The sequence below is a fragment of the Filicampus tigris genome, chromosome 8 (assembly GCF_054856515.1).
Source record: "Filicampus tigris isolate MCC_2025a chromosome 8, RoL_Ftig_1.0, whole genome shotgun sequence".
Taxonomy (NCBI): Eukaryota; Metazoa; Chordata; class Actinopteri; order Syngnathiformes; family Syngnathidae; genus Filicampus; species Filicampus tigris.
The window spans coordinates 23,407,381-23,431,557 of NC_141224.1; the positions used below are offsets into that span (position 1 = coordinate 23,407,381).

Below are 24,177 nucleotides of genomic sequence, written 5' to 3' on the forward strand. Positions count from 1 at the left end.
TTAACCCTGTAATCATTTTTCCAACTTTCAAGGAGTATGCATCTATTTCAATGAAAGAATCGTATGGGTTTTGAATAATTCCAACCAAAGACATCTGAGGTAGTTGAGGACAAACAGACCATGTTCTATAATACCCATAGAGGTCAGATATTCTCGTTTTGTTGAATGTTCTTTTTGTCTGGGGTTCAAGTCTTGCTATTCACAGCCACAAAGACACGGCTCTCAAAGATTGCTGGTCTAGTCCTCCCTGTCAGTCACTCAGACCACAGAGACAGATGAAATCATGTTCTTCCTCTGATTGTTTCATTGAATCCCATTGGTCTTCATTTGTCCTTGGAGAGTCACCAAATCCGATTGACAGAGTGCTTGTCCTTCACAGGAACAGAGGAGGTAGCCTTTATCCTGTTATCCTTCTGACCTCCTTAAACTGTTGAACACAATGCATTTTTGCAGCATTGTGGTTCATTTCTTATTGAAACTAAATAGGTCCAATTTTGCCCTTGTGTTGTTTCTGAAAACTTTTTTTTTTTTGTCTAAACAATTATGAAGTTATAGCAATTTTTCAGATGCAAGGCCGTATGTCCTCTTTCTTAAAACTACAGCTGAACCTAAACTGTATCCTCTCACCTCTAACCCAGTGCTTCCCGTAAACCTTTCACCCCATAATTTCCCTCACCTTGGTGTCACTGCATACATGGATGACTTTGCAGCAAAGACTCTTCGTTTCTATTAGATTTTTTTTTCCTTCCATTTTTAATTGTCATTTGTTATAAGAAAACACAATAATTAATCCAAGATTATGTCGAGGAAATTTCAAGGCCACATTTAAACAGGTCATGATATGACCCCAATTCATCGTAACCATATAAACCAGTGTAAATGTAGTTCATGGTCAGAGTTGCCGATTGAAGGTCAGAATGTTGATGGAACCTGCATTGCGTGGAGGAACAATAGAATTTTCCTCTTTTATTCAATTTGCACATGACAAATGTGAAATATAACACATTAAACAAGCAAAATCATGACTTTACCTGTGTTGACTATAATTTCTGGTGGTCATGATGATCTTGCCTCTGTCAAATGGCTTGGAAATAAATCACTACAGAAGTGGAAAAACAGCAACTCATTTCCCACATCAATGCATTAAAGCTATAGGTAGTTGAGGGGATTTAAATTGCGCTTCTGATCTTTCTGGCTTTCTAAAAAAGGTGAGGTGGTAACCCAAAAAAAAAAAAAAAAAAAAACAGTGCTTCATTTAACTAGACAGAACAAGACCAAAAGAAAGAGACAGGAGAAAAAGATTAAGAAGGTGGATGTTGAATTAACCTGCATGTGATTGCTCTCTGTCAGAGTGGCACCAGGGCCAGTAGCGAGAGGAAAATCATCTCTGATGGCCCTTCCTGCCTTCCCCCTTTGAAAGACACAGATCAAAAGCACCCTACTCACAAGCCCTTGCAGCCCCATCGCATTGGATTGATTGACACCCAAATGTCTTGGTTGCTGCTGCTCTGTCGTCCCATATAACTCTCTCTTCACCCACGTCTCGCTCCATCTTCCCTTCTTTATTCAGTGCCGCAACTTGAATTAAAGCCATTCTCAGGGATGAAAGCAACGGCCTTTTGCAAATGAAAGAAAGAAGGGAATTAGACTGTTCAAGTAATGGTTGGGAATGATGATTAGAATTTGAGAAGAAAATGAGGAAAAAGAAGGCTTTGGTGTAATCAAATGGTAATGACAATTGTCTTTCTTGTTTTCGATCTGCAGTCAGATATTTCAGAAAAATCCTGTACTCTCAGCACAGGACAGTACACCCTGATGGGCTGCAGTTTTTCGGCTTTGCTACGCACTCGGGCCGAGTTAATTAAAACAAAACATGGCTTTTATGCGGTTGCTGGCTTCCGACTAAATTGTCAGTTGATTTTCTGTACCTCAGTAATATGTTTATTTCCCTCTATCGCGAACAAAGCGCAAAACCCTCTTTTAAATGCGGGGTTTGAGCCGTTGGGATTCTTCATGTGCAATACCACGGAGACAATAAGACGAGCTGTGGTCGTCCTTGCTATCCCTAATCATGTGGCCATTCATTGCAGCTACAAACTGCTCGCTACTGCAAGTCACCACGAAAGGAGGAAAAAAATTAAGTTGTGCTGATGTACAAACAGTTTGCTTTGTTGGAAGGTGTTTGTAAAATGTCAATGATTGTCTTGTCTCATAGTTTTGGATAAAGCATAAGTGGAGTCTAGTGCGCTAACATTGCAGGAGGCTTCATTCATTTTGTACGTGTGGCTTGATTGTAGTAATTAATTCAGTTAGCTTGGAAAAATGCATAAGAGCTGAAAAATACTCCTCTATATTGGTATATTTCACTCATGGTTCAGATAATGGATGGATGGCAACATTTTCTACACTCAGGTACATCAGTGATGGGTCCAACGAGATGTAGCCTGTGTTATTTGCTGCTGGACAATAGACACACATTGGACAATGAGGAGGACACATAGAAAACAATGTCCTAATGTAAAGCAAAAATGTGCAAGGGTTGACCTAGAAACAGCAAACAAGGTGCACATTGGCATGTTATTCCACAATTTTTACAAAAGGTGTTCTTACGCAAGGGTTTTCCAGCCACCGTATGCACAAGAACAGGCAGACACGGGCGCTTGCGAAGTGAACATTTCCGGGACATTCACAGTTGGAGATGAGACACGCCACACAGGCGACATTAAAAACAAACGCCGTGCCGAGTATTTTTAATGAGCCAGAGGTGGGAGATGAATTTAAATGCCCGAGGGGGCTTTGACGTCATGTCCTCTTTTCGCTGATTGGTTCATTTTGCTGTCTGTTTGCTCAGGTTTGCACCACCTCAGAAATGCGCTTGATGCGACTGCGATATACCAATGAAAGGATTAGCAGGCTAACAATATAGCTTTTAACTGACTGACTACTTTCGGTGGTCTGGCTTTACAATAAGACAAAAACACAGACCAACATCAATGGCACCAAATCAAACCAACTTTACAGCTGCATGAAATAAACTTTCCACAGCTGAACAATAGAAACTACAAATGCATATTTATCCCTAATTGTCCCATCAGAGAGGGGTTTCCGTCTAGGGGTGACGTAGCATATAACAAGTTTTATTGTCTTTACCCCCTCCAAAATATTTATTAAAACTAGGCAAGTGTACCTGCTGTGCTTTAAAACATTTAGCAGGATTTTGTTTACATTTTCAGGGAGCAGCACTTCTGATTCATGTTGTGTTTAGTGACAGTTTTGTTACATATTTCTTCATATTTCTATATTTTTGTTAATTTATTGATTTTAGGTTGTCAAACATTTGGGACGCTTATTAAACTGTATTAAAGGTTGTGTTTAAAGGACCACTTTCTCATAGTTTTAACAAATAATGTCATTGGCTGTCTCTTTTAATTGAGATGAAAAAATGTATTAACAACAGAAATGTTTAGTTTTTTTTATTCTTATTAGTTATTTAATTTAACTGGGGATTTTATTTTAAGGCTATATCAACCAGCCCTACCTAAGAGGCAACACTAATTTGTTCGGAGGCTCCTTCTTAATGTATGAACAAAATCGGTTATATATATATATATATATATATATATATATATATATATATATGAATAAAAATATATATGAATAAAAATATATATGAATAAAAATATATATTAATAAAAATGAGGCGGCACAGTGGTCGACTGGTTAGCACGTCGGCCTCACAGTTCAGAGGTCGTGGGTTCGATCGCGGCTCCCGGCCTCCCTGTGTGGAGTTTGCATGTTCTACCCGTGCCTGCGTGGGTTTTCTCCGGGTACTCCAGTTTCTTCCCACATTCCAAAAACGTGCATGGTAGGTTGATTGGACACTCTAAATTGCCCCTAGGTGTGATTGTGAGTGTGGATGTTTGTTTGTCTCTGTGTGCCCTGCGATTGGCTGGCAACCAATTCAGGGTGTCCCCCGCCTACTGCCCGAAGACAGCTGGGATAGGCTCCAGCACGCCCGCGACCCTTGTGAGGATCAGCGGTATAGATAATGGATGGATGGGTGGATATATAAATGAACACAAAAATAGTAAATCCTTAAAGTACCTAAATGAGAGAAATGAACCTATTTCGACCTAAAATGCCTTTGAGGCTGTCTATGTATCACTTTCATGGAGACAAGTCCCAGTATACACATGCTGACACAATTATCAATAGATGGATGTCTTGAAACAAAATATTATCTGTTGTTCAGACTAATATTTGGCAACATTCAGCATCACGGCTTTCTGAACCCGTTGACTGCATCACCTGTTTGTCGGCAGGAATACTTTAAGCAGCACTAGGGTGTGTGCTTTAATTTCTGTGTATTGTACATACTCTGACACAGTGAAACACACGCACTAGGTCATCTTTTGTGTTTGATATATGCTGGGAATACTTGTGGCCAGCACTGTTCCTCCATGGGACAGTGAATAAAACCAGACAGACAGGCCGTCTTCTCCTATAAAACCTAATCCATTATTCAATTCACCTTCTCCCTCAAATCAGACACACACAACTTACCCAGATACAGCTAAGTTGTCTGAGACAAGAGGGATATCTAGACAGGGGGTCCGGTTATGGGTGGGGGGATTACAGGGGTGCGGGTGCTGAACAAATAAGAAAGAATTGCACTAAAACCTTTGGAGAGCAGACAATTGAGTCAAGTCAAAACTGCTGCTTTTCCATTTCAGCCAAATCTTGACCTTTACTGAGCCAACGCACAACCCCTTGTCTCAATGTCTTCCCTCATCTAGACTCTCTTTGGCTCGAGTGCTCTTTTCATGAACTCTGATGTGACCTTTGCCCTCTTTTACTGTACCAAGCACCCTTGTCTTCTTCATTTGCTTCTCGTCATCTGTTTGGTGACTCCAGACACAGCAGAAGCATCACTAATTACCAGCAGGCTCAACTTTCCCAACTAAACAACCAATTATCAGCGCTTTAGCTAAAGCCGAGTCCCATGTTTTCTGATACAGTGGCCTATTAAGGGCCCTTATTTCTCCCCCAGTATAATTGAATCCCCTGGCTGCTAATCAGTGGGCTATTTTAAGGCAATGTGCAGTTGGTAATCAGAGGTCCTGCCTATTAGACTATCAGATCCCAATTAAGTGCCCTCTTATTTCCAACATAACAAGTCGCTACTGCCATTGCTGTTATTGTAGATCCCTTTTTAGTGGCCAGTTTCTGTTTGGAGTGCAAAATTAAAAGAGCAAAGGTTAATTTCAGTCTTAACAGCATTTTGGGGTTTTATTTTTCTTTTCTTTTTTTTTTTTTACACACTTGATGAGTAATTACTGAAACAAGGGCTGATATAAAATATAAAGGTCTCAATTGTCTAATTGAATTGGCTCACTGCATTGTTTATTCCTGTTTTCTACACAAAATAGTCTTTTACAGTACACGCTGTATCAAAGGAGTTCAGTCCATTTCTTTTGAGATTAAATTTTATGGTCTGCTTCCATCTGCAGAGTAAGTTTAATGTCAACATAAATCTGGGCTGTGCCTGAAACAGTGATTTCATGATGAAACTGATGGATGTAATTCAAGTGCCTCTGTAACATCAGGGAGTGCTCAACCTAATCTATTGCAAATGTTTTTTTCAACCACTTTTATTTAGGTTTAATGAGTGCACATATCACAAACCGCTCATTAGCAAATAGATAGGCGCTGGAGCTGCTAAACTACAAATGCAAACATCTATCTCCTGCTGTCTCATGGGCCTCTCTGGCAAAATTGGATGTGTCTTATTGCAGATTTGAGAAGAAAAAAGTTCAGTAGTGAATGCCTTCAGCAACAGGACCCGTTTCGGTACTCTCAAACGAACAGAACATCTCTCTCCAATTCTCTCGGTCGCATGTTGGTGACTGCTAAAGTTGAGGAGAGCCAGAGTGTGAAAGAGGCCCACAGAGAGTAGCTTTTGAATTTATATGTGAATTCATACTGCACAAGTATGTGTGCGTGTGTGTACACGAGCACGTGCATGCGTGTTACAAAAAGAAAGTGTGCACGTCTCAAAGTCTGTGTGTTTAGTGTCGGTGTCGACTCCCCACAGCCTAATTAAAGGGCAAGGGAAGCCACTCACAGAGTTTAAATCTAAAAGGCTAAATTAGCACTCAAAAGGGGTGTGGCAAATTCACGATTCCACTCAGGCCATGAAATCTCTTTTGACACCAAGAAAGGGGTAACGTCTTAATGAGATCGCAGTGCATATTGGAGTTTTTTCCTGTGATGAATGGGCTCTTAAGAAATGACAACTCACAATTTGTTTGGTTCACGTAATGTAGTTAGTGAATGTTAATGTATGACTGGCAGTCTGTCCTGACTGTTGCCCAAAAGTAAACTGACCGCATATACTATAAGTAGTATAGCAACTAAATAATTTGTTTCGATACTTTTTTTTTTTTAATCAAAGCAAAGCAGTATTTAGCTTTTTAAAATAGCTAACATGCATACTGACATTTAATGGTATATTTGATTTGTATTCATTTTTTACTCTTTTTCTGGCGTCCTGATCTGCTCTTCATATGAGTCAGTTGTCCGCTGTTGTGCTTTCCTTTATCAATCCCATTTTCACCTGTGCTTCCATTCATACAGTGGCAATACCCTGACGGTTGAATACCCCAAAAATGATAACATTTAGAGGTTGGCCAAAATTCTCCTAAAAAATATGGACCCACATCCGTAGGTGGGTTACCATCTCCCTATTTTATTTTGAATTCTCAAGACTTGCGAGACTAAATCTGCATGGAAACGCTATAAATTTTTAAAAAAGGCCTAAAATTTGCAAAAAAAAAAAAAAAAAAAGAAAACAAAAAAAAGAATTTTTTTGCGCTCAGAGGGCTGGATTTTTCATTGTATTGATAAAAGGAAAATGCACATTTTGGCAATAGAAACAGGTTTTGCGAATAAACAATGACAGGACGTACCATGCCGCACGTACATATTGTAGTCATCAAAGATGGCAGCGGCCAATAAAGTAAAGTATGTTTGGGGATGAAGATATTAAAATATTTCTGGAATTAATTAAAGAAGCGAACATTAACACGGGAACGAGCCTGCGTTCCCATACAGACGGAGAGCGATGCGGTGGTCTCAAGTCTCCCCTCTTTTCAATATTCGCAAAATAATAACAAATGGAAACAGACATAGGTTGCATGTTCGTTTTGCACATTTTCTCTGCCTAAACATTTGGATGGAAACCCCCATTTGTGTTTTGCATTTGTTAGAGATTGCATATGGAAAGCAGACTCACTTTATAATCAGAAAAATGTGTCAGGAACTTGTGTTCCAGCGTAACCGTTTCCGAAAGTGTTTCAGTGCCCTGATGGTTGGAGATCACTCTTTGCTGTAGGAATGATGGGTTTTTCCTCTGTTGTTCAGTTCCCGTTGGCTTGATAAGACTCCTATCCAGTATTGTATGTGTGAAAGGACTTTGTTTTGGTTCTTCTCATACTGGTGTTCATCAGTTGTGTGTTTGAAAGGAGTACTGGTTATAAATAGTGAGTTTGGATTATATTCTTTTGATCGCTTTCTCCTGAGTAAGATACATTATGTCCATCCATCCATTATCTATACCGCTTATCCTCACAAGGGTCGCGGGCGTGCTGGAGCCTATCCCAGCTGTCTTCGGGCAGTAGGCGGGGGACACCCTGAATTGGTTGCCAGCCAATCGCAGGGCACACAGAGACAAACAATCACACACACTCACAATCAGACCTAGAGAGTCCAATCAATTTACCATGCATGTTTTTGGAATGTGGGAGGAAACCGGAGTGCCCGGAGAAAACCCACGCAGGCACGGGGAGAACATGCAAACTGCACCCAGGGAGTTTCGAACCCACGACCTCCGAACTGTGAGGCGGACGTGCTAACCAGTCGACCGATACATTATGTAATACAGTGAAACCTCAATATTCAAGTGTGCATAACGTTTTTACTCAGAACCTGGCCAACCAACCTAACTGCCTCAAAGGTCACACAATAACGTCTTCTTTAAAGGTCCATCATCATCTTGCATTGCATTTACGTGAGTCAACGGCAAATCTTGCAAGACCTTAGTGTTTCCCCACTATGTGTATCTCAATTCGTCATCACATTCAAGCGACACTTGTGAGGACAAGCGGTCCACATAATGCATTGATGGAAGAGTTTTATTTTGTTCTAACATGTTACAGTGCTTAACCGGGAAATCAACCCAAACATATTTTTGTCACGAATATGTCCCCTGGAGGCCCACTAGTTGAAACACGGCATTCAGATTAATATTGCGTTCGGGGAATATGAGTTAAGCAGCAAAATAACCCCCTTTTTAGCCATCTCAGGGGCCGGCCATTTTGTCACTTCTGTCGACTGAAAATGACATCACAACTGCTCAGGGTTCAGGTAGCGACCAATCACGGCTCGGGCTTCAGAAAACAGGTCAGCCGTAATTGGTCGTTACCTGATCCATGAGCAGTTGTGATATCATTTTCAGTCGACAGAAGTGACAAAATGACAAAATTTAAATTGCCAGAATATTTTAAAAGGTTAGGTGATGATCATATGTCTATTATTTCTTATTGCTTTGTTTTTGTTGTTGGTTTAAAATCCAAACAAATCAGAGCTGTACCAGTGCCCAAAATGGGTTGTGTTTGACCTTGGAGGTTCCATATACTACAGTGTCATCATTTCATGTGTGCGTTGGGTTGTGGTGGTTAATTTATATGCTTATGTCTGTTGGGGTTAAATGAGTGTTCTGTTGTCATACAGCTAACTTTCTTCCTGTTTCTTTGTTGCCTCTTTTGTGTTTTATCTGCTCTGTTTGACTGATGTTAAGTGTGATGGTGGGGGTGTGTGATGGACGACGACGTTGCGTTCACATTAGAAGTCGCATTTGTGTTGTGTAATGTGAATGAGTACAAATAAAGATCGGATTTGACAAAAATCTGAATTGGGCATCAGACCCTACAGTGTGAGTGTAAGTGTGTATGTTTGTGCATATTGGAGCTTTCGTGTACACATAGAGTCTCATATGTCTCTTTATTGCATTTGTTCCTAGAAAACAGATCTTAGTTCTGTCAAATCTGGGCCTGCAGGCATAAGAGACCTTAATGGATGTCTCTCTTTGTGAAACACACAAGCAAACCATTTCCCTTGCCCACACACTTACAAGCAGGTCTCAGACTCACCCTCCTGGACTCACAGTGAAGAATACAGATTCAGGTCCCCCTGTAGATAGTGATCAGCCTGGCTGTGGCTTCAGAAATACTATCTTCACCAGGCTGCTGAATTGATAATACTCACCCGCATGCATTTTATTACAAAGGCCCAGTTCGTAAAAAGGTAATCATTTACTGTTGCTACTATCTACCCTAAGCCATACATCTTCTGTCCTCACAGGACAAAGTTATGCCTCTGCTTCTCACTTTTTGTATACTATGTTTTACTTTTCAATGCATTTATAAAATAACAGCCGCTTTAAGGGGTTTCACCTCCTGCTTTATCCTCATAGCAAGCACCAACTGGAGCTTCTTATTAAATATGTTTTTTTGTCTATACATGGGCACAGTGTGTGTTTGTGTGTATGGGCTAAAAATGACAGTGAATGAAGGGCTAATCCCTTTGGGTGTATAGCAGAATTCAATATCAGGCCCCCAATTTCAATTATCATATTTATCATATTTATTCATTCTGCCGTGCTTAATGCTGTCTCTCTTCCTCACATTTGCTCTCTCTCAAAGATCCTTCTTCTGTACATTAATCTATTTTTCCCTCCATTGCTCTCTCCACTGGTGACATGCAAGTCTGCCAGTCATGTTGATTGACAGCACTCAAGTGGCGCACAGTAAAGTGTCTCATTTTTTCTTTTCATTTTTTCTTCTTGGTCAGACACTGTAATGGGGTCTTATCGGGAAACCCAATTTATTGTTTTTTTTTTTTTTTTCTCAGAGCAAAAGCAGGTTGCCACTCAAAGTGATTGACAGGTCTCAGATTTGCAAACTGTAGAGCTGGGATTTCCTCTAAGTTGAAGTTGCCATGTTTATTTTTGCCTTTTTGAAGATTGCACGTGTGCTTGTATTAATAAGCGTCCAGTGCCACACACGCAAAACTGTTAATACCCAGACAGTCGTACTGTACATTAGCTGCTGTTTTGTTTTGGTTTGACCTTGGCAGTGATTTCAGCTGACAGATGGCAATCTGTAGTCTGCTCAGCACGTACCGGGTTAAATTTAGCCCTGTGAACATCTTTTTGGAGCATGGATTTTGTCCTCAGATTCACTAGTATGGGTCGTGTATTTCTATTTAACAGTTTTTTTTCCTATGCAACATATTGTTTTGTTGTAAATGTGTGAAACAAAATTTATATTCTCACTTTGTCAGGGTGCCTCTTTCCTTCCTGAACGAGTCAAACGTCAATGTGTGCGCCTTTATTTGATACGCATTTCAAAACACATCTTTGTGTCATCTGTGTGTTTTTATTAAATGTCCTTTCCCGTGTATGCATGTAATGCTTGTTTATGTCTATCAGCTCCCATGTGTAAGTGATCGTGTGTGTGTATGACCTCCGAATACCAAGGCTTATCGTGGCAGTGTTCCACATTATTGATAGCGAGCAAAGATATCGACAGGCCAAGCACCGGCAGCTTCCAGCAACGCCGGCAAACGGGATGGGGCTTTGATATGACATATTGTGCGTCTCAGCACAAGCCATAAATAATTCTGACACGTTTTTGTATGCATGGGAAAGCCCTTGATTCAGCCTCCCATAAAAATAAACTTCTATTATGGAAGGTATTTGTCAAGTGGGTGCGTGATGGATGGCCCGGCGTTTACCCTGTGGCAGGACGATGGGTTATGGATGCCCGCCGCCCCTTGCTGGGGGAGGAGGTGTACCTAGCAACAGTGACACCAGAGTAATTACTTACCTCCTCACCACCGCAATACTGAGAGGAGGGAGTGGAAGAGGGCATCGTGGTCTGTGTTTGGGTGTATCTATTAGGTAGGATAGCAGTTTTATACAAACACCTCAACAAGGGCTGCCAAGATTAGTCAAGTAATCACGACGATGTCGACAATCTAAATCGTCGACAATTAATTTAAATCGTCGACGAGTCGTTTATTTATATATTTATTTATTTGGCGTATTGCTTTTCTCTTGAAACAGCCTCGCCTCGCACTGTTCCCCACTGGCTGGTTGCCTATCAAAGGCGCACATGCGCAGTCGCGGTTATCCGGGTCTTCGTGATCTACACAGAAGCATTGTGGGTAGTGACGCGGGGTGTCATGGCTACCTGAGGTTAGCCACAGAGACCTAAAGTTACGGCACATTTCACTCACAAATACTTACGAGGCAAACCTCCCTTTCATGGCAGCACGACTTGGATTCTCGATAATCGAGAAAGGAAGCACGGCTGATGCCTTTTTTCATTTCTGACACGTTCAGTCACGTCTGAAAGCCTGCTTTAGTTAGCACACACACACCGGTTACGGTGTGTGTTTGATGTCCACAGACACGCTGTCTTTTTTGCTACGCTAACATATTGTAGCGTCTAATATGGATTAAGGAGGCATTAGTCAGCGAACTTGCGTTTTTTAATAACCACAACAGTGTGCATATGCCGTGTTTGACATCGAAGCAGAAAGATGTCTTGCGAACGGAGTGATGCGTTCACTGGGAACTGGGAAATTCCAGTACTCAAAGTAACAAAACATGACATATTTGCCACAAGCCCTCATTGGCATCATATAACAATAAAACACATAATTAAGTTTGTTGCAATATACTATGTTATAGTACTAACAAAAAATTTAAAAAATATGTTCCTCATAATAGTTAAAGATTTTTTTTTCCCCTGTTGCATTGATTATGCAGACCAATTTACTAATATTAAGTTACCCATATTTATTAGTGAAGAAAGACAAAACGTTTGGGATGAAAGTTAAATGAAAACAAAATTTAAAACCAATACAAGTGTTTATTTTAGTTTTTAGCACAGTGCTTTTTCCTAATTTACTCCTCTGATTGCACTACCTTCTACATAAAAAAATGCTTGGTGCCAAAGAAGAGTGACATTTTTTACAAGTATTTGTTTTTGTATTTATAGATAGTTTCATAGGATTAGTGCAACTCTGCATAGTGTATAGTTTTGGTTTCATTTTAAAATGCACTAAACAATTGCAGCCAAAACTTTAAAAGACACAATATTGACTTCAATTTAAACTGCACCATCATTTACGAACATCTCATAACTGATGGTACAAGGTGCAAAGTTTAGTCAAAGTTGAATGTTGTATCATCTCATTAATTTGTACATACATAAAGAATCAAGCTGTAAACTAATTATGGTTATATAAGAGCAGTTGCTTGCTGGTGCAACACGCCGCAATTTACATATGATCCGACTACTGTTGGTGATTAGTCGACTACCAAAATAATCGTTTGTGTCAACCCCAACCTCAAACACCCTCTGTAACTAAACACCCTCCCCTACCCATCCTCAATTTCCTGCAGCACCCAATGCACAAACTCAAGGCTTCAAGGATAAACATGATTTTGATTTTATCATTTCAAACATCAGACATGGCATAATTAATATTACAATTTCTTAATTTGACTCTCCAGCCACGGTTAAGCTCCTGTGAGTTGCCCTCGAGAAAGGCCTTGAACCCCCAATCATATCGATAACTGTATTTTTATCGATGATTAGGGATGGACCGATAATGCAATGTCAATATATATGGGAATTGACAAGTGATCGATATCAATGGAAAATGCCTTCGATAAAATGATAAAGAAAATTACAAAACAAACCCGATTATGGCATGGTGCATTCTGTAGGCAGCGAACATCCGCCTGTGAACACGAAGAAGTTAAAAAAGAAGAAGCCACTAAACAAATTAAGAAGAAGCCGCTAAACCAAGCTCCCATGATGATATATACACAACAAATTGATGGATAGCTAGTTCTGAAATTAGAAGCCAGTAATTGTTTGTTCAATTATTTTTCAATATATTTTAAAGGGGAGGATTGGTAACAAATAACAAATTGCAGTACAGGTATCTCATATCTTAGTGTTGTTAAAAGTGAAAGCAATTTGCAAGAAATGTGAAGTTGAAGCACATGATTTGCCTTCACGAGCCACATAAAATGAGGTTGCAGGCCGGATCTGGCCCCTGGGCCTTGACTTTGACACACGTGGTCTACATAATAGGTTGAGTGATTACGAAGTGTAGCCCACGTTTACATATCATGTTCATGTTTATTTTATTTTAGTTTATTCTATTTATATTAATATAATATCATGTTTCATAAAACCAAGTGATATAGAAGTGGTTAAGACACTGATATATTTGCCTTATTGTTGTAATCTGCACTTAAGTTTGTGTCTTACTGATTTAGAGTCTAGTAAATACTTGCTTACACCACACTTTTGTGACAGCCACAGAATTATATTTTTGTGGTGAAAACTTACCAAACTACACATAAAAGTATTTAGTAGATTTATAACTGTAATTGTAGTAAACCTTCATATTAATGAATGCTTTATTTGCCTTTACCTTAGTATCCTATAGTGTATAATACATACAATATTGTTTGTCGTAATAAAATGAATTGTTGAAATTTTTTTTTAGAAAAGGATCTTGAAAAAAAAATTGCAAATAAAATCGCAATTGATATTTTGGGGGGGAAATTCCCAATTTTGGGGGGGAAAAATGCAATTAGATTATGTTCGGTAATTGTTCGGCCCTAATCAGAATGCATCAGACATTACAAAAAACTGCTTTGTTCTTTCAAAAGTCTCAGTTCAAATAAGTCCTGAAAGTGTATTACTGACCAAAATACAGGACAAAAATCTGCTTTGCTCCTTTGGCTCAGCACAACCTTTTTTATGGCGAGCTGAAGCGTATGCTAACAGTCCAGGCTAGCGAGTCCACATTCATTCATAGGCTAGATCATTTTACACGTATTGTCCCCCAGGACATCGTGTACCATATTCTTGGTTATGTTCCACTGCCGAAACATGGTTTTGAAAGCCTTGCAGATCACCATTGCTCTGTGTGACCCCGACAACTCTTGTGAATGCAGTTTTGTCTTTTGTAGTGCTCGTGCAGCCATTGTAACGTCAAGCTGAGTATACTGTATATAGTCACTGGGCTAACGTCTAGACTTTACGTGAGATCATTGAGTTTGAAAAATACAATACTCGATCAGCGATCCTATCAGAAGATTTGCAATATATCTATTTAACCCATTAAAGCCTGAAGCCCCTCGTGAGACATCCCTCTAAAACCTACGGTCGTCTTTGATCACCCTTGAAAACCTGACATTTTCGCCACCTACAAAATAATATTTCAGCCGCTGTAGCAGATAGAAACATAATTCCAAAAGAATTTGAGATCTTAGACATGTGGCTTTCACACAGGCCCGAGTTTACCAATTTACTGTTTCAATTGAAGATGCAAATGAAACACTATTTTTAATTTTTTTTTTAAATGAGTGGTAATTACCATGCAATATTCTCTTACAAAGACGTTGAAATCTTTGTCTCCAAACATATATCTTAACCATACATCACGTTTGGATGGTTTCACGGCTTGAAAGTCCGCAAGCGTGTCGTCTATATCGCTGCCGTGACTTATATCAGAGCTCCCACGATCGACTCTGCCGCCATTACTCCTTGAAAAAATTCTGGATACCCTCCGACAACTCACGACACGTCACATGTATATTCCGATGCATTTCATTGGCTAAGAGACCGAGAATTGGATTAAAAAACGAAAATTACCAATAGGCTCTCCCGGCTTTAAAGGGAGAAACACGCAACAGAAACGCGGTTATGCGCTCCCGTCCTTAATGGTTTAAACAACTTGTATATTTGCTCTACACTCGACCCCATAGCCATAGCGAAAATGCATTGGGAAAAAAAAGCATGTTAACCCCCAAAAATCTTTTTAAAAAATGCTTATAAACATTACATATAACGTGGAATGTTTACATGGTTACAGGATCTCCTTCTCTGACATTAATGAAAAAAAAATGCTTGAACATGATCGCCATGAAGCTGACCGGAGCTTTTGCTCATACTATAGCTGTCTTGGTTCAACTGCTGTAAACCAGTCTTACTTGCTTACCAGCTACAAGTTGTTCACTTCACAGTGTGCTCCTGTTGAAATCCCAGACGTTGCCCACAGACTGCATTGATTATTTTGTCCATTTGTCCACTTTTACTTGATGTGCATGCTTGTACAGATTCTGCACGAAAACAGCATTGACTTTATATGTAATTGTGTCACGGGAATAGCTCAACACCCGTTCGGTATGACCACAGTATGTCTCATATCCTCGTTTAACAAAAAATTATTTGCATTCGTGGCAAACAACAGAGCTATTTTTCGTGGGAGACGCCTGCCTGCTGCTGGCATCTCAATGTGCATGGCTGGAAGTCATGTAACTTACACTGAGTGATGAAAGCTATTTTGAAGTAAGGAGATACTACAATTAAATACAGAACACACATACTGTACATAGTTCTTTTTTTGACGTCGATTAAAAAAAAATTCTGAATTTTTACTAGTAAAAAGAACCACCATACACAAACACTGTTACTTTGTGATTGGATGGTCAAGAGCGCGGAGGCGGAACTAATGCCTCGCAGCGCACAAGTCTTTCCGCGCTCAAGATGCGATAAATAGATTATCTTTGGGGTTCACACTTAAGAGAACTATCCTAGTAACTTTGTTGCGCCTTTTTTTTTTTTAGAACTGTTACCAATTTGCCAACATTAGCCACTTCCACTTTTGTACAACTCTTTTGTTTTTTAAATATTATACATTATTGTACCCGTACAAAGGTCTCTGTTTTAGTTTGCATGCATTCACAAGTTTATGCCCATGCTCACATTTATGAATATGAACAGGCATTTGTGTTTGCTAATTAGGGCATATGTGCATGGTTATATGTCAATCTGTGAGCTAAATAGCCAGATTGAGGGCCTTGTGTTCCATCTGAGGATGAGAAAGGGTAGGCGTTAGGAAAGGAAAGTGTTCTCCACTAACCGCTACAAACCTACCCTGTGTGGGTGTGCAAGTGGCAGCCTGGGTCATGGTGGGGGCACAGTGGCAGCTCGTCAGTGGGAGTGACACCTGTTCACCACTGCTCGCCACTCATCTTTACAGCTGCTCTCGTACCGCTGCCTCAGCCTTTTTTTTCTCTATCTTGTTTGCTGCCATCCTTCGTCCCTCCTCCCACTAATGCAGTACAGAGGCGAAGCTCGTCAGGTGAGGTAGCGGTGAATAAAACAGGTCCAGATGTTCTTTCATGCGGGAAGGGAGTAAGATTCTTATCAAGACACAAACACTGACAACTAACATCAACATATTGCCTCAGTGACACTAAGGCTGCTGTTAAGTGAGGTGACTTGGTACAAGACGGTTTGTGTAGTAATACAGCCCATATAAGCAATGCACACTCACAATCTTAAATTAGTTGCAGGTGAGAATAAACCTAAAGTGTTTCACACTACACTCACAATGAGTTATAGAGGCAGTAAGTATATTTTAACTATACTTTCCTAAGCAGCTTGGTAAGTCACAGGACAAAACTACCACCTGCAACATTAGGTACCTGTAAATGTGCACTCGAGGCTTGGGATGGTACAGGATAAAAATTCACGGGAGCTGACGGGAGCGGGTTTATCAAGTAGGGTCCATGAAGAGTCCATGAGGAGAAATTGGGTTCAATTAATGGGTAAAGTGAAACTTTAGCAGGATGGGATGGAAGTCGTTTTCACCGGGATAGGACAGTAATTTTATTTTTTTCTCACTACCGGATGGGATTCTTTGCTATGAGAGTGTGGTTGGGACTGGAATGAAAATCCACTCCCGTGTTACTCTCATTGTGCACTATAGAAGAGCTGTATAAACGGTTGTCATTTCAAACCTCACTTTGACCTGATCTATCATTCATTATTTAATGTTTATAATTATAGTTTTCAATTATTTAAAAGGGCACTGCATCAGATTGAGAAACTACAAGTTAAGACAGCCACTCATCTGCACCTCTGAAATAGGCAGAACTGGATAATTGCAAACGAATTACAGTTGGCGACTGACCCTGGCATACCTACCAATGATGCCAAAATCTGTACAACAAAAAATGTGACATTCATGCCTTATTCATTATTGCTGCTGGAGTCACACTGTATAAATACTGCCATGCACATCGTAATTTGATCAACTCGTCCTCACTTGTCCAGTTTGCCGTTTTTGTTGTGAAAGATCATGTAATCTAACCTGATAGTAGTGTTGTAGTCAAGAAACCAAAACAAACGAAAACATTCTCAAGACTAGAGAGTATCTTTGGGCAGTAGGCGGGGGGCACCCCGAACTGGTTGCCAGCCAATCGTAGGGCATACATAGACGGACAAACAGTCACACTCACAATCACACCTAGGGGCAATTCAGAGTATCCAATTAACCTACCATGCATGTGTTTGGAATGTGGGAGGAAACCGGAGTACAGTGATCCCTCGCTACTTCGCGTTTCAACTTCTGCGCCCTCAGTGCATTGTGGATTTTTCAAAATCATTCATGAATTAAAAATGAAACAACACAGCCATATCGGCAGCTATATTGCAGAAAGACGCATTGTTTCAAAGATATGAGTTAACTCAGAGGCTTTGTACATACCCGCAGGCACTCATAAAAGGCGCGTGACTGGTTCCCAGCGCTAGATTGACCAACGACAGCACAAGTAGAGCGTGGGCGCTCAGCCACTCGGCAAGCACAAACGTGCTCAGCGCTACAATGACGACGAAACAAACAACGTTATGTTTGGAAATTCAGAACGTTAATCAAATGTGCCATTGATTTAGTCAGAGTCAATACTTTCTCCTCTGTATTTGTAATGATGTGTTTGCTCTAATAAAGTTTTGTAAAAATCGGATAGTACAGTACAACAGCTGTGTTTATAAGTCGTAAGCGCAGCGTGCTCCCGGCTGGCACAGACGACTTAAACATCGCCAAATAAAGTGTTTGTTAGTTTTGTCTTAGGTTGTCTTAAAACAGCTTACCTTAACTACAATCCCGTGTTGCATTTTATCCAAAGGACTTTGTTGATGTTTTTGTGCAAAGAGAAAGTTGAGGCATGATTCCCTCCAGCGGCCGTGCTTCATCTTCCTTTTTAAATGAAGTAGGGGGCAACAAAGGGAACGAAGAAGAAGAAGAAGGCGGGAAAGAAGAAGAAGAAGGCGGGAAAGAAGAAGCTGCCGTTTTTACTTTCACTTTGCACAACGATGACAACAAGTGCAGGATTGGATGAATTACACTACGGCATTCTCGTTAAGGTAAATCCATTTTATGATTAAAATTACAACTTTAACGTAGTTTTGGGCGAATGTTCCGTCGTAATTGTCCGCTGCTGCGGTTAAAGCTCAATTATTCTCACAGCCTGCAGCTTGGTATTTATTCTTCATTTTGCATTTTTAAAGTTAAATTGATTGTGTAATAAGTATTTAGAAGTGTGGGAACCATGTCGGGGATTCGCAACAGCGTAACAGAGGCGCGAATCCCCCAAAATAAAACTGTACAATAAATATCATATAAAATAATAATAATAATAATAATAATGATAAGTCAGACGCTACTTCGCGCCGGGTTCTGGTCCCCATTAACCGCAATAAATGAGGGATCATTGTACCCGGAGAACACCCTCGCAGGCACGGGGAGAACATGCAAACTCCACACAGGAAAGCCAGGGCCAGATTCGATCCCACGACCTCTGCACTGTGAGACGGACATGCCAACCAGGCTACCACCGTGCTGCCTATCAAAGAATATAATCACCCCCAAAAAAATGGAATAAAATGACTTTTCTTTTTTTTCAATATGTTTGGAACAAAATAAATCTCAAATCTCAGCAAAATCTTTGTTTCACTTCTTCAAATTATTCAATCATTCTTATTCAAATTGAATTCAATCAATCAATCAATCACATTTTATTTATATAGCACTTTTCATACATAAAAATGCAACTCAAAGTGCTTTAAAACATTCAAAGCAAAACATAGAATTATCTTCAATCAAAAGAAAAGATAAATTATTTAAAAGTTGTTGAAAGCCAAACTAAAAAGGTGTGTCTTGAGCTTCCTCTTAAAAATATCAACAGTCTCCGCAGACCTGACATCCTCTGGCAGGCTATTCCAAAGGTGAGGACCAAAACGGCTGAATGCAGCCTCGCCATGCATTTTGGTCCTCACCCTTGGAATAAATAAAAGGCCGGCGCCAGAGGACCTCAGGATCCGCGAGGGCTGGTATGATAAAAGCAAATCAGATAAATAAGATGGCCCAAGACCATTAACACATTTATAAACTAATAAAAGTACTTTAAAATCGATCCTGAAACACACAGGGAGCCAATGCAGCAATTTCAAAACTGGCGTAATGTGCTCCCGCCCTCTGGTTCTCGTCAGCACCCGAGCGGCTGAATTCTGCAGTAGTTGCAGTGGTGAAATGCTCTTTTTCGGGAGGCCAGAGAGCAGGGCATTACAGTAATCTAAACGACAGGAAATAAAGGCATGCATCAGCACTTCCGTGTTAGCCTGAGAGAGAAACGGGCGGACTCTGGCGATATTCTTAAGGTGATAAAAACCAATCTTGGTTACATTTTTAATATGAGGAATAAAACTGAGCTCAGAGTCAAAAATGACGCCAAGGTTCTTCACACAGTGTGAGGGATTAAAAATGTGTAGTTTTGGTAAAAGCTTCTCTCTCTGACCTTCGGGACCGATAACTAAAACCTCAGTCTTGTCCTGATTGAGCTGTAGGAAATTATCTGCCATCCATGACTTGATATCTAAAATGCAATTTAAAAGGGTATCAATGGGTCCTGTGTCATCAGGAGACACGGCAATATACAGCTGCGTGTCATCAGCATAGCTGTGAAAGCTGATGCCGTGTCCCCTGATGACATCCCCGAGGGGAAGCATATAAAGATTAAAAAGTAGGGGGCCTAAAATCGAACCTTGAGGAACCCCACATTTAATTTCATGAGTTTTAGAGGAACAAGTATCCATACTTACAAAGAAATATCGGTCTGTGAGATAGGAATAAAACCAGTCAAAAACAGTACCAGAGATGCCCACTAGATTTTTAAGTCTATTTAATAAAATTTGGTGATCTACTGTATCAAAAGCAGCGCTTAGATCCAGTAGCACCAAGACTGTGAGTTTTCTCACGTCTGCAGTGCACCTAATATCATTTAAGATCCTTAAAAGAGCAGTCTCCGTACTGTGGTTCATCCTAAAACCAGATTGATATTTCTCCAAAATATTATTTGTATTTAAAAAATGATTCAACTGGATGAAAACCAGTTTTTCTAAAATCTTACTTAAAAACGGTAAGTTGGATACGGGTCTGTAGTTATTAAAAACGCTCGGGTCAGAACCGCTCTTCTTCAGAAGGGGCTTCACCACCGCCGTTTTAAAGGCAGCGGGGAAGACGCCTGTCTGAAGAGAGCAATTGACTATATTTAAAATTTGTTCTTCAAAAAATCCATAAAATGTCTTAAAAAGAAATGTGGGAATTGGATCCAAAAGGCAGGTTGTTGGGTTTACCTGGGAGAAAACTCGAACAAGTGTCCTTGCATCAACCAGGGAAAAACTTTCCAGTGTTTCCTCATGTAAATATGATTGTCCGGGTTTATTAAAACTTGTGTTTTGACGGGCTAAAAGACTGGATCTTATGTCATCGATTTTACTTCTGAAGTGGTCTGCAAAGTCCTCACAGAGAGCATCTGTTGGTCTCTGTGGGGACTTATTAAAATCAGAACTAGTTAAAAGTTCTGTCAAGGTGCATCCTCTCAATATGCCGATAAAATTGGACGTTGTGGCAGCGTTTTCTGCAAGCAGTGCACCACGGAATTTGCACGTTGCAGGGTGTTTCCGCTTAAATGTCGCTTGCCAAATGAACTCCTTATGGTTTTGTAAACCAAACTTCATTACTGACGGGTATGCCAACATTTTTTCAAATTTTTTGTGGGCTCTGCGTCTCCAGTTATCTTCTCTGTGTGCAGGGGGCGTGGCACTCCAGGTGACAAAGGCAGTGCAGCACCTTACATTCTGCATCTCTCACTGATCACAATAGTACTGGCCTGGTCTCGACCGGTCTTGGTCAAAAATCCTGAATCCGCCCTGTCCGAGACCAAGATAAGACCGAGTAAAAAATGCCTTCAATTCTGAGATGAGACCAAGACCGATCTCGAGAACTACAACATCAATCTGTGTTGTTGCATTGTGTCGTAGATTGCCATGCAAATACTGCTCAACGCCATTCACTTGCGTTTCGACATTTATTCACAGCCAAACTCGTCAGACTGTCGGCAGCTAATGAAAACTAGTTGTCGAACCATGCACAATGGGCGACATGATTGAATAGTTGAGCTGTGCGTGTTGTGTCACTCGGTGAAGGAAATGAATGATTTTGAATCAAGCTATTACAGGGGTTTCAAAACAATCATCATTAGGGACAAAGCAACAGTCAAAAGCGCATACTCTATTTCCCTCACTGTAATATATTCACTTTTGAGTTAATGTATGCGTCTTAGCCTAAAAATGCAGATTGAGGCTGAAGATCTTGAGAAATGCTTTTTTAGTATGGATTGGGTTTTGGTTAACCTTGTAACCCTCTCTCATGATCTAGAAAGGTGGACTTAAACTGCTGTCGGCTGCTACAGATGGGGTCAGAGAGAGGAACGGTTCTCAGTCAATAAGCTTAGAAGACCATCAGGGACTATTGATTAGAGTGGACAGTGGAGCTAGCTCTGCACTAATTGTTTCTTTACTAGCCTGTGGCAAAGACAACAGTCATGGGCTGGAAGTCATGAATCTTACATCTTTTTTGTTGTTAGCATCATGAGTTAATAGCCTTTGATTACCAAGGTGTGTGTGGATGTGTGTGTGCGTGCGTGCATATGCGTGTGTGTGTGTTTGTGTGTGCGGTTGGGACAAGTTAGTTGATGTATCTCATGATATCAATCAATGTATTAGACTCACTGAACAAATGTTGGTGCTGTCCTTTAGTTGTCCTGTGTGGTTGTTGGCAGCGGCTTCAATTACGCAGTCGGCTCAGTTTTAGCTAAATTTCAATTGCTGCTTCAGCCGTAAATCACGCACAAGCAACGTTGTTTCTAAATATATCCATTTATAGATGGTCTAATTAATAGATGGTCTGACATTTAAGAGTTTTTTTGTGTGCAGAAAATCCTGTTACCATCACACTGATTATTTGGTTACAAGATGTTTAGTCAAAGTCTAGTCAAGTCAAATTTATTTATATAGCCCTTAATCACAGGAAAGTCTCAAAGGTTTTCACATATGCACCAGATCATATACACAACATCCCCTGATCTTAACCCCCAGGAGGGCAAGGAAAAACACCAAAAAACCCCATCTGGGGAAAAGTGAGAAACCTTGAGAAGAGACCACAGATGGGGGAATCCCCTTTCCAGGATGCTCAGGCTGCAATGGCTGCCGAGTGGGCAACATTGAACACAGATGACTATATGTTCAACTTGAGCCGGTACTGACTGAGTTTAAGTGCCTTGTATGAAACTCGTAAATCCTTTCTTTTCTTCCCATCAGGGTCTAATTTGATGAGGTATTTTTCATGGTTCACTGTGCTGTGTTTGTCAGTTGTTTTTCCTCAAATTGATAATTCTGCTCACTTGCACAGATGTATCCTGCCCGACCAGGATTTTTTTCTTTTTTTATAGGGTTCATAGGTAGAGGTCTTATGCAGGAGTCCTTTCTGCTATTCTAACGCCACTGTAGCGTGTGTGCGTGTACACTCATGCACGCATGCGTGTGTGTGTGTGTCCGCGTGCGTGCATATGTGCATGTGTTTTGTTTATTGCACACAGCAGCAGAGTTTGTTTGTGACCGACTGTCAGAGCGCCCAGCCAGTTGTGATGAAAGACACTTGGACCTTCCCATCCATTTCACATTTGCTCCAATCAATTATTCAACAGGACACCCAATTAAAAATGAGGGAGAGCGGTCAGGGCCTTGCCCCCCAAAGGCCGCCACTCGACAACTCTTTCTGTGAATAATTGGTGCAATTAATTTAGCATTGAGCAATAGAGTGGTTCTCACTCTCCTCTGTCTTTCGATTTCTCTCTCCAAATTCCATGCAAAACCTCTCAACCCCAGCAGTCGTTACAGACACATGGCAAAAGCACAGTGTTGTAGTGATGTCACTAGAACATGATCATGAACTATCCTTGAACACGCAGGTGAGGGTGAAGGTTTTTATGCAAATACAGTCTTTTTTGGAGAATGCAGTAGGATTGTATGGAAGGTTATGTACCATTAGTAGTAAAAAAATGTTAGATAATAATAATAGTAGTAATAATAAAATAGTAATATAGTAAAAAAAAACAGTTACATTAATATTTACTTTCTCGTTTTTATGGAAATATGCCATTGCACTATCCTCCAAATCTATTTGAAATTATAGAAGAATATGGAGTTCTTGTGAAAATGTTCCCCATATTTGTGGTGTGTAATAATTCAGGGTTTGTGCACCTGAGTGAAGCATTCCAAAGAATAATCCATCTTGAACACGATAGAGTGGTGTAGTGCACTTTTTTCAATTTTTTGTTACTTCTAAATTCTACCTCTATTGCGTGTTTTCACTAAGGCCTTATCCACACGTAAGCCGGGGTTTTTCAACAACCGTATATCCTCCCCCCCGCCTACGTTGGAATACACATTGAAAAAAAAACGCATCCACACGAAACCGCGGATGTGCGTTTTCAAACGCATGCCAAGCCTTTAGGCGGCAGTAGTTAGCCAAATACTGTCCATTCAGAAGGAACTTACCTCCTTTGACGTCACTTCTACGAAACCAAAAACACGGCGCCAAACGCGTTCGGGAGGACCGACAAGAGGTCAGAATTGCTCTCAAACCTTTCAAAGAGCAGCAATGGTTGGTTGCTCACAAATAAGTAAGCAAAAATCGCCTCGAGAATGGCTATAACCAATGCAGCACCGCGGGAATCCATGTTGACTCGCATGAAAACACAAGTCGAGCAACTGACGTCAGAGCATTTTTGTCGCATAGTGACGACGTAAATCTACGGGTGTAACTGTCCACAGCAAA

General features: G+C 40.4%; 1 protein-coding gene across 2 annotated transcripts in view; it reads left to right on the forward strand.

The window, feature by feature from the left end:
* znf407 (zinc finger protein 407) overlaps positions 1–24,177 on the forward strand; it is a 205,530-nt gene that overhangs the window by 152,292 nt on the left and 29,061 nt on the right. The window lies entirely within an intron of this gene.